The sequence below is a fragment of the Amphiura filiformis genome, chromosome 6 (assembly GCF_039555335.1).
Source record: "Amphiura filiformis chromosome 6, Afil_fr2py, whole genome shotgun sequence".
NCBI lineage: Eukaryota > Metazoa > Echinodermata > Ophiuroidea > Amphilepidida > Amphiuridae > Amphiura > Amphiura filiformis.
Genome location: NC_092633.1, coordinates 41,061,157 through 41,071,196, shown reverse-complemented (window position 1 = coordinate 41,071,196; position 10,040 = coordinate 41,061,157). Strand labels below are relative to the sequence as shown.

General features: G+C 38.3%; 1 long non-coding RNA gene across 2 annotated transcripts; it reads right to left on the bottom strand.

Moving 5' to 3' along the window:
• Positions 1 to 270: 270 nt before the first annotated feature.
• Positions 271 to 9,122, bottom strand: LOC140155416 (uncharacterized). 2 transcript variants are annotated; one of them, XR_011859380.1, is made up of 3 exons: positions 8,901 to 9,122; positions 4,192 to 4,285; positions 271 to 2,063 (listed from the first exon to the last, which is right to left on the bottom strand). It is a non-coding gene; the product is annotated as an uncharacterized lncRNA (long non-coding RNA). The 2 variants fall into 2 exon arrangements; XR_011859381.1 differs by lacking the exon at positions 8,901 to 9,122 and adding an exon at positions 7,911 to 7,935.
• Between the last annotated feature and the right edge of the window lie 918 nt (positions 9,123 to 10,040).

Genomic DNA, 10,040 nt, shown 5'->3' with positions numbered 1-10,040 from the left:
AATAAGGGCGCCGCCAGCAGTTTGTGATGTAATCGTGATGTATCATGGGAAAAGGTCGACATCAAAGTCCGCGCAGTACGAATATTACCATGCTATTACATAGGAACACGTGACAATATTTTTTTAGTTTGTCAAAATAAAGGTGTTACACGCGAATCGATACTCAATAATACTTAATAATGTGATTTGAAATGTGCACAATTAATTTTTTTTTTTTTTTTTTTGCGTGTAATACCGTTATATTGATAAATTAGAAAATATTGTCACGTGTTCCTATGTAATAGCATGGTAATAATCGTATTGCGCGGACTTGGATGTCGACCTTTTCCCATGATACATCACGATTTCCCCATGATACATCACGATTACATCGCAAACCGCTGGCGGCGCCCTTATTGCGAATAGCGAGAATTGAAAAATGGGGGTCAATGTGGCCGCACATCCCTGTCACCCATTTATTAGTGAGTGCCCCACCCCGGAAGAAACTAGTTCCGAACTGTCAGTGAGTTTGCACGGCTGCATCGTCAGCATGGGTACAAATTGCCCTTTACCTGTGTGTATACGATACGCATTATGGTAACAACACACAATTTGATGCTGCCACTGCAAAATTGTTACTCTCAACTTCAGAAGAGAAGCACTATAATGCCTTGTACTATACTTTGTTCGGCTTATACTTGATAAAAACAAGATGCATAAACATCTTATATTGATATAGAATGGCATGCACATGGTCGGGCGAAGCACCTACAATGTATGCTAGTTGCACGTAAACAAGTGTAAGTAAGCTAGTCATTCTTGCAAATTATAAGCCAAACAAAGTAGATGTTCTATCATGCTACGTACAAAGATCCAAGATCAGAAAGCCAGATATGGTGTACAATTCGCTACTTGCATGGTTCCGCCATAGTGCACAATGTACGGGGGAGCCTCGAACTGGCAGCATACATGAATGGGAATTGAACTTGTTGTATAACATTCTGCGTAAGGTTATGTAATTCTTCCTTTCATGTATGCTGCCAGTTCAAGGCTCTCCCTGTACATTGTGCACTATGGCGGAACCATGCAAGTAGCGAATAATGTTGATTTTCCAAACCTTTTATACCTGTGATTGGTACATACATGGCTGTAGTCAAAATAAGTTCATATTCTATACAATTTGTACAATATAAGCTATTAAAGTCAAAATAAAACAGAATTTGAAAAAGTAGTATGTTGTATTTTGTAATGCATTATGCAATGCTTGTGTCCTTTCCACATTAAGATAGGAAGACCAATGTCCTTGGCATTACTGAGTTCTCTGTATTTACTGCTGACCTGGATAGATAAGACCAAAAATAATTCATTTCAATTGCTTGTCCTCGCCAGGCCCACCCTAATTTTAATAACCTGGAAAACATTTATTCTTTGGTTATTTTTTTTTAAACAGTTTTTTCACACACTTCCAACCTGTTTTAAGACATTCAAGATATACTACCGTCGCAAATTGATCCTGTACCATACCTGCACAGATTGCCCATACGCACATTGTGCATGCGCCGATTGCCTATGTGCATACATGAACTGCACTTATTGCCCCTGTGCAAGTGCGCATACAGTACCTGCACAGATTTCCCCTGCGGATGTGCAGATACCCCTGCGCATAAACCACCTGGGCAGATTGCACCTGTGAATACCTCACCTGCATATATCGTCCCTGTGCACATTGCGTATGTGTATATTTCGTAGATAAATATCCCAAATAGCATATGCCTAGATGTAAAACATGTTTTGGCTTTCTTATTTTAATCGACCAACCCGACCCTGTCTTCCACAGAGAGTGCGAGGACAAGTTTTATTTTTTGCCAAAGGAGCACCCAATGGCAAATCCAGCACCAGAAACACCATGTTAAACCAAAGGTAATTTTCAACTCTTCGGCACTTCTCCGTAGTAACTGACATGGCGATCTTGTTCTTCTTTGCAAACAGGGTTGGGGTAGCAAAGGTAATTTTCAGCTCTTCGGTAGTAACTGACATGGTGATCTTGTTCTTCTGCCAGGCTGGCCCTATTAGTCGGAATGAAGCTGCAAAAAAACAAATATTGTAAATTAATTTATTTCAGTGATTCAATTCGTACACAATATTCCAACATGACATTGATAAATATTGATATTTACATGTACTAATAATGAATGTGTATTATTTGTTCGGAGAGAAAGCAGACAAAATAATGCACGCACGCTGATGTTGATGCATCTAATATTCGGGGCTTGTGCATTAGATGCGTCAACATCAGCGCAATTGCATTAGTTTTCCTAACTTATCCAGCAACAAATACATTAATCTATTTCATACAAGAGAAGAAAAAAACTAAGATTCTTGCTGAAAATACAAATTATCACAGTATATGGGAAAATAGAAACAAATATAAATGCATCAACCCACCCGAAAAATGAATGAATCCTAAGCGATGTGAACGAGCACGAAACGCTGCACGTAGTATGCAGAGTGCACATTAAACACAATCTATGCATTTCACGTACTTTTCTAACAGTTTTTCTGATTGACTGCTTTGATAGGAGTGTATGAAAAGCTTTTGTTGTACTGCGTCACCACAATTGTGCACAATGCCACTAATCAAATATAGCGTAGCATCTCATGGGTGGGGTTCGGGGTCCCTGGAAGCTTGTGGTTTAGCCAGGGGTGACGCTAGAGGGGGTATGGGGGTGCAACACCCCCCATACACAATTTTGTCGGCAAAAATTGACAGTTGTCGTCAAAACCATGTGATTGTCTGCAAATGTAGTCAAAGCTATGTGATTGTCGGCAAATTGCAAGAGACATAAGATTAAGGGGGTACTACACCCCTAGACAAATGTGTGTCTATTTTTGCATTTTTCTAAAAAACTAACAACACAGTGGTAACTGTTAACTGGTAAAAGTTATGTATATAATAGGGGCAAGGAATCCAATTACTACACTGGAATTTCAGTGACCAAAGACAAGCGGTTTGTTATTTATGATAAGAATTAAGGTACCGCTAGGATGTACCTCGTTTCCTATCATATATACTGAACCGCTTGTCTTGAGTCATTGAAATTTCAGTGTAGTAATTCGATTCCTTGCCCCAATAATATACATAACTTTTATTAGGCAAAAAAAAAAAAGGTTTGTCTCAAAGCTTGCGCGCGCGTTTGTAAAATCGCACGATTTGACAAAAAGAAATGCGGAAATTTTTTATTTCAAACAAAAATTTTTTATAGTTTTTCCAGAAAAATCGGCGAAAATCAGACTTTTGATCAAAATACCATGAAAAAGTCGGAAATAAATTTAAAAAAATCGCACTTCGCATTTGTTTTAAATTTCTCGTGAGCTTTGAGACAAACCTTTTTTTTTTTTTTGGCCTTACCAGTGTGTTATTATTTTTTGAGAAAATGCAAAAATAGTCACAAATTTACCACAGGGTGTAGTACCCTTAATGTGTTACGAAATAGTTGTTGTTACGTAATAGACATTGTGAATGTTATAGTAGTTACTAATTAAAAATTGGTCAAAAAATATTTCCGTCTGCAAAACACAGAACCCCCCCCCCCCCAATCATATTGGTCTAGCGACGCCCCTGGTTTTGGCCACTGAAAGTGGTATAGGAAGGATCTCCTGGCATGTTTTATGTTTTCAAATATTTCAACAGACATAAAATACACTTCAAAATTGTTAAAAACTTTTTTTTATTTTTCTGATTTTTTTAAATCAAAGAGTATCATGCACTACTCAGGAACCTATGGCATGCCGCTATTCCTGCTTTAAAACAACAAGTCATTGAAAATACTTCATACACCACCCCCCATCAGGGCTGTCAACTCTCACGCATTGGCCGTGAGTCTCACGCATTGGGTCACTTTCTCACGGTCTCACGCCAAGGTAGTATAATCTCACGCCTAGGAAGTAAATCTCACGCAAAAAGCTGGATAACGAGTAAAATCGCACACATCGTCATGAATAATTTGTTACTCCTAATCCCCCCGCTTTTCACATTATCGAGCACCGTGGCTCAAATAATCGTGGTACAAAATGAACATTGGAGTCGGCTAAGCCCGGTACGCCTCTGTCTCACGCCAAGCAATTTCAAAAAGTTGACAGCCCTGCCCCCCATGGTGATGGTCCTGAATTAAGTAATTATGGAATGCAAAAATATTCGCAGAAATAACTCACCTAAATTGTATCTTTGTTTACAAGTGTCGGTCTTCTCTCTGTCATGTCTTTTCTATGATTTGGACCAGTTCACCAGAGTATATGTTTTCAAAATCTGAAATAATAAATCCATACGTAGTATGTCAATGTCACTCAATGCTGGGTGTCAATTTGTTTGTGTTTTATTATTTCAGTGTTGTGAATATACTAGTACCAGCTAGTATATTCGGCTGAAATTAAAGATAACAACATTTTGTAGGCCTCAAATCCGGGGGAGAGGGGCACTAAACTTTAGAAGTGTCGTAGTATGTGCCTATCGGCATCATGAAGTAGGGGCCTATCGGGTACAAAACATCTATTTGTTTGTGATATTTCAAGCGTTTTAAAATTTCAAAATAATCCCATTCAATTACACGGTTGACGATGAAAATTTAGTGAATTTAGAGAATGCAATGCGACCACCACCGGATTTCAAAAAAGGGGTCATCGAGTAGAAAATTTGGAAAAATGGAGCAAAATTCTTGTTCTTGTTCCAAATTTCCAATACCGTAAAACGGGGTGAATCGGGACACCGGGGTGAATCGGGACAAAACACAAAAAAGTTTTTTGACACCAAATTTTTCAAACCTAATTGATTGATTTGTGTGTTTCTCTTCCCATGTTAAAAAAATGGACTGTCAGTATCAGAATGGTGGCTTTGCACATGTGATACAGGAAATATGGAGCCCAGGACACTAAAATGAAAATTTCCTCCAATTGCTCCAAAAAAATGATGTGGTCAGAACTTTATCCCTCCCAGTGGAACCATTGGAGGAAATGAGCTGGAAATGCACAGGGACCTCACAAAAAGTGTCATACATGTGCTGTTAAAGTGAAAATTTGGTTAGTCCAAAGAAATTTTTAATTTTGTTGATTTTTGTACTTTTCAGATTTGAACTTTTGAGAACGGGGTGAATTGGGACACAATGTACTGTAGCTTTAATGGTATTAAGTTCGGATTATTCTCTATGTGGCATCACCTTAAGCCTGTAATAGTTAGTTGTCCTCTACCCGGTACCACCCACCACTAATTTTAAAAACAGGAAGTGAGTTTTTACTGTCCCGGTACAAAATTTTACCACACCTAATTTGCAGAATTCCAGAAATAATGTTTTGAAAGGATTTTCAGGTTTTAAATAAATACGTACTTTGTTTTTAAAATATTGTTATTAATTTGTTTGTATCTTTAATGGTATAACTTGTATTAAGATATGTATTGGTAAAACAGACCTATTTGCGCCTTCATTGGGCACAGGTCATTGGGTAGCTCTATAATTTGACTTAGAATTAGAAAATTAGAAAAACAAATTTGAAAGCCACCCACCCTTAACCCAAAAAAAGTTTTGGAGGACAACCATTTTAACTATAATGTTGTTAGTCTTATCCTGAAGTTCCAGTAATTATTGAGTTAATTATGCTTTGAATATTGCTGTTAGAGTTGGAAAATGTTTGCCAATGTTCAATTTGTGGGACTGATAGAAATCATTCGTGAGTTGATTTTAATGGCACTGGTTGCAAGTTGGTACCAGTATGGTATTGCTAAATTGCCCATAATGTGTTTGGCCAAAGGTTGTTTTGCTTTAGGCTGTATGTACATGATAATTGTTATTGATGGAAAATCACATGCAAGTAGCAATGAACATTTAACAGTTGTCTGCAATATGTGCGAGTTGTCCATTTTTGACTGAAAGTCACAGCTCGCTCGTTATTTTTTCCTTTAAAAATGACACATGATTATCGGTATTTGTTTTTAATGTTTAGGGAGAAATGCAGTATTTATTTGGTAAGAAACACTGTAGTATTACCTTATGTAAGTACTAAGTAGTGATAAGAAAAGAACAATGAAAACTTAAGTTTTAACATGAAATGTGAAGGGCAAAAGTTTTATTACTTTTTTACCGTAACAAGTACAGTCCAGTTGAGGGTACCAAAGAACATCCAAGTTATGGCAGTAAACATGACATCAATTGTTGTTAAATTGTTCTAAATTATTAGAGAAGTATTTAAATACTTGTTTAATGTCCCAATTCACCTCATTTGTGGGGATAAAGGGTACAAAAACTAATTCAAACCTTCATCAAATACTATTTACTCTGCTGTCCTGATTCACCCCAAACTCGGGGTGAATCGGGACAGTCACTTTTTAAAAAAAAAAGAGGTAAAGCACTTGAAATCCACTCAATCTAACATTACCAGTATGTAGATCTCATGTGTGGACATAAAATGCACCAATGACTGTGGCAATTGAAGCTACAAAGAAAAAAATACAATTAAAGCCATGCCCAAACTGTCCCGATTCACCCCGTTTTACGGTACAAAGTTGTTTCACATTCTACTAGGCTATGAGAGTAGTAGAGACCATTGCATTCAAAATCTACATGTAGTCGGATTCGCTGAAGCAGTGAAGCATTATGCCGTGAAAAGCAATGTAAGTTCAGAAGTAAACACAGCCGATTACGACAGGCAATATGCGGATTTAGGGTTTCTCTACCGGAAGTCAATTTGTGCCGAAATTACTTCCCACAATGAAAAAAATATGCATATTGCATAACAAAGAATATTGATTAACCTCCGAACTGTATCTATTGTTAAATGCAAAACGCTTATTGCATTGTGGGAAGGAATTTCGGCACAAATTGACTTCCGGTATCTAGAGAAACCCTAAATCCGCATATTGCATAAAAAATGTTGCTAAAATGACACTTTACTCAGCAAAATTTTAGACTGTCCAAAACAGGCAAATCTTGCTCAAAAGATACAGTTGACTAATCGAAATGACTTTCATCCACTTCAATATTAACAGAATAAATAAATTTCTGGTGCAAAAAATTGCACTGTTGTCCGACTGAAAAACGATACCAACGCACTTTGGCAAGTAGCATCGAATACGTAACTATCGTGTGCAAATTTGAAGTTACTGGAGAACTCTAGCTTCGAATTTGCACAGGATAGTTACGCATTCGATGCTAGAGTGCTTTGCTATCGTTTTCGGTCGGACAGCGGTGCAAGTTTTTTCACCGGAGGTTATTGATTCTGTTTAATGTCGAAATTTGAATGAAAGTTATTTTGATGAGTCGGCTGTGTTTACTTCTGAACTTCCATTGCTTTACACGGTGTCATGCTTCAGCGAATCCGACTAGATTTTGAATACAATGGTCTCTAGCCTAGAATGTGAAGCTACATGTATCGGTGAGCAAATTCTTGGCTAGACTTCTCGAGCAAATTCGAAGTTGCAACACGGCCCCAGAGACACTAGCCCAAGGTACTCGCACCTCCATCACTACGATTTCCACTGTCCTTCTCCGTACAAAGGTCTGAGCCTATCTGGTCCAGGGTACACAGTATCAAATTTTATTAACAAAATATCACTTCTTCCTCACATGAAAATAAGACTTTTAAACAAAACATATTTGGTGCATGTGTGAAAATTTAAGGTAAGACTGTAAAATGACCAAATTTCAATTTGTGACTGTGACCGTAGCGATCGTCACCATAACAACATTAATATCTCATAGTCTACAGATAACACGGTGGCCATGGTGGCGAATAAATTTCATTTTTTGCTGTGAAATGCAGATTTAATGAAGAAAAGAGATGCGCAGGAAGTCTTCATAGTGTTACATTGTATTTTTAAGGATTATAACCCGGATTATAATCACAAAACTGAACATGCGAGTACTTTTGTGAATGCAGGGACGAACCTTTGAAATTACGACATGAGTTCACGGTTCAACTGCCTCAGTGCCCCGTTTTTTCCAATACTATGGAAGTCATGGCCCTATACATGTATGGCGAGGAAGGAACCAATATTTTGTTGAATTTGCGTCCACATCTTGGGACCCTCACACTAAGAGAAATATCAACAAGGTTGAACAGGTTCAGCGAAATGCCGCTCGATTCGTTGTTGGCAACTACCAACGCACCAGCAGCGTTTCTGATATGATCAGCACCCTCAACTGGCCTTCTCTCCAAGAAAGACGCATCCAGAGCCGCTTGGTGATGTTCTATAAGATCCATCATGACCTGGTTGACATCAAGTGCAAAGACTACCTCACTCCACTCAAATCATCCACCAGAGGTCACAACTCCCGGTACTTCATCCCATCAACTACCTCTTCAGTCTATACCAGCTCGTTCTTTCCTCAAACCATCAGGGACTGGAACAATCTGTCTGCAGATCCAGCTGAGTATGCATCCCTCGACGCCTTCAAGGCCGCACTGAGGGACCGCCTGCTGAGGTAGCTCCATCATCTCACCTCCAGTTTTTACTTGCACTTTGTTTATACGCACCGTAATTCAATTTTCTGTCGCCTATGAGACGACGCATGTGCACACCGCAGTGCGAGTTATCTTCGCTTATTTGAAGTCAGCACTACAAAGGGAGAAAGAAAAGAAAGAAATAGGGCCATGATGTGTCGGGCTACAGGGACATCAGCTCAAGGGCTGATCTGGGCTTTCCTGTGTATAAATAAAAATGAAATGAAATGAATAATTCTAAAAGTAATTAAATTGTCATATGAAATATGTACAAACTTCAAGTACATGTCGACTGGACTGCATAAAATAAAATATGGTTCGTCTTTTGCTCTTTTGTTTGATAAAAACTCAATGTTGTGTGGTGTTGTGTCTGCATTTATGAGCGACTGGGTTAAGTAACAACACGACGAAAAGACAAATAATTTTAAGCTTACCTTCCTTCATCATCATGTACTGTTTACATATGACGGCATCATGATGATCTACATGTATGACTGTCGCTGTCAAGTGTCATAGCTGTGACTGTGTATAATGTACACAGTCGGTGTAGGTAATATAAATCTCAGCCGCCGCAAAGGCAAAGCAAATTTATGCTCCATTCGTTGGCCAAGGCATTTTCAATACGAAAACAGCTGATTAAAATCGAAAAACATGTAAACACAACAATGGCCTAGTCTCCGCGACCGGCTTGATTCTGCTCACTACAAATACACGTACGTTTTTGCGACATGAAACAGAGACTAGATTGGGCGCATACAATCTGAGACAATCCGCCCAACATGCCCAATGAATCGAACACACGATTTCGCCAAATTTGGCGGCGCTATATAAAAAATCGCGTTCGGACAGGGGTGTGTACTCTTCAGTATTAAGGCAAATGAGCCAAAGAGTTGCTGGTATGATCTAAAAGGATGTATACTTTATGATAACCACGGAAGAGCTCTACATTCCAGGTGTGCTTTTATGGTGGGCAATTGTATTTTCTTAACCGGGCTTGAAAGGTCTTGCATATTCCGTATTCTGAAAACACTAAGTATGTACGATTATCATAATAACTCCCACGTAATCTGTTTGGCGAAATGTCTCAGATCAAGTAATATTTGAGCGCGTCAATATTGCCAATCATTTCCAGCCATCTTTGAAAATGAGTAGACCATAAAGTGTTTAATATCGCATTCAACAACCTGAAATAAATATTTATTGAATCGGAGCAGATATAACTCGTGATACGCTGTCTGCAAAACTAATCTCTCCTATGACAGAAATGAATAGACATGTCATTACGCATAAATTAATGAGCTTTCTTTGCTTTATTGAACATTAATAGGGAACATATTTAATGCATCAGATGAGAATTATAGGGACAATATAATCTACTCGACGGAATCAAACACGAACCTGTGATTGTGGAATATAATAGCTGAGATTCAGATTAAGATGTGGTATGGGCAAACTGCTTTGACTGTCGGTGTAAAATTGCCTTCGTACCTCTATTGGTTTTGCTGATTGGTAATGAGCTTCTTGGAACAAGACCAATGTTGAAAAAAAACCCGTAATAAACATCGAAGAGAATA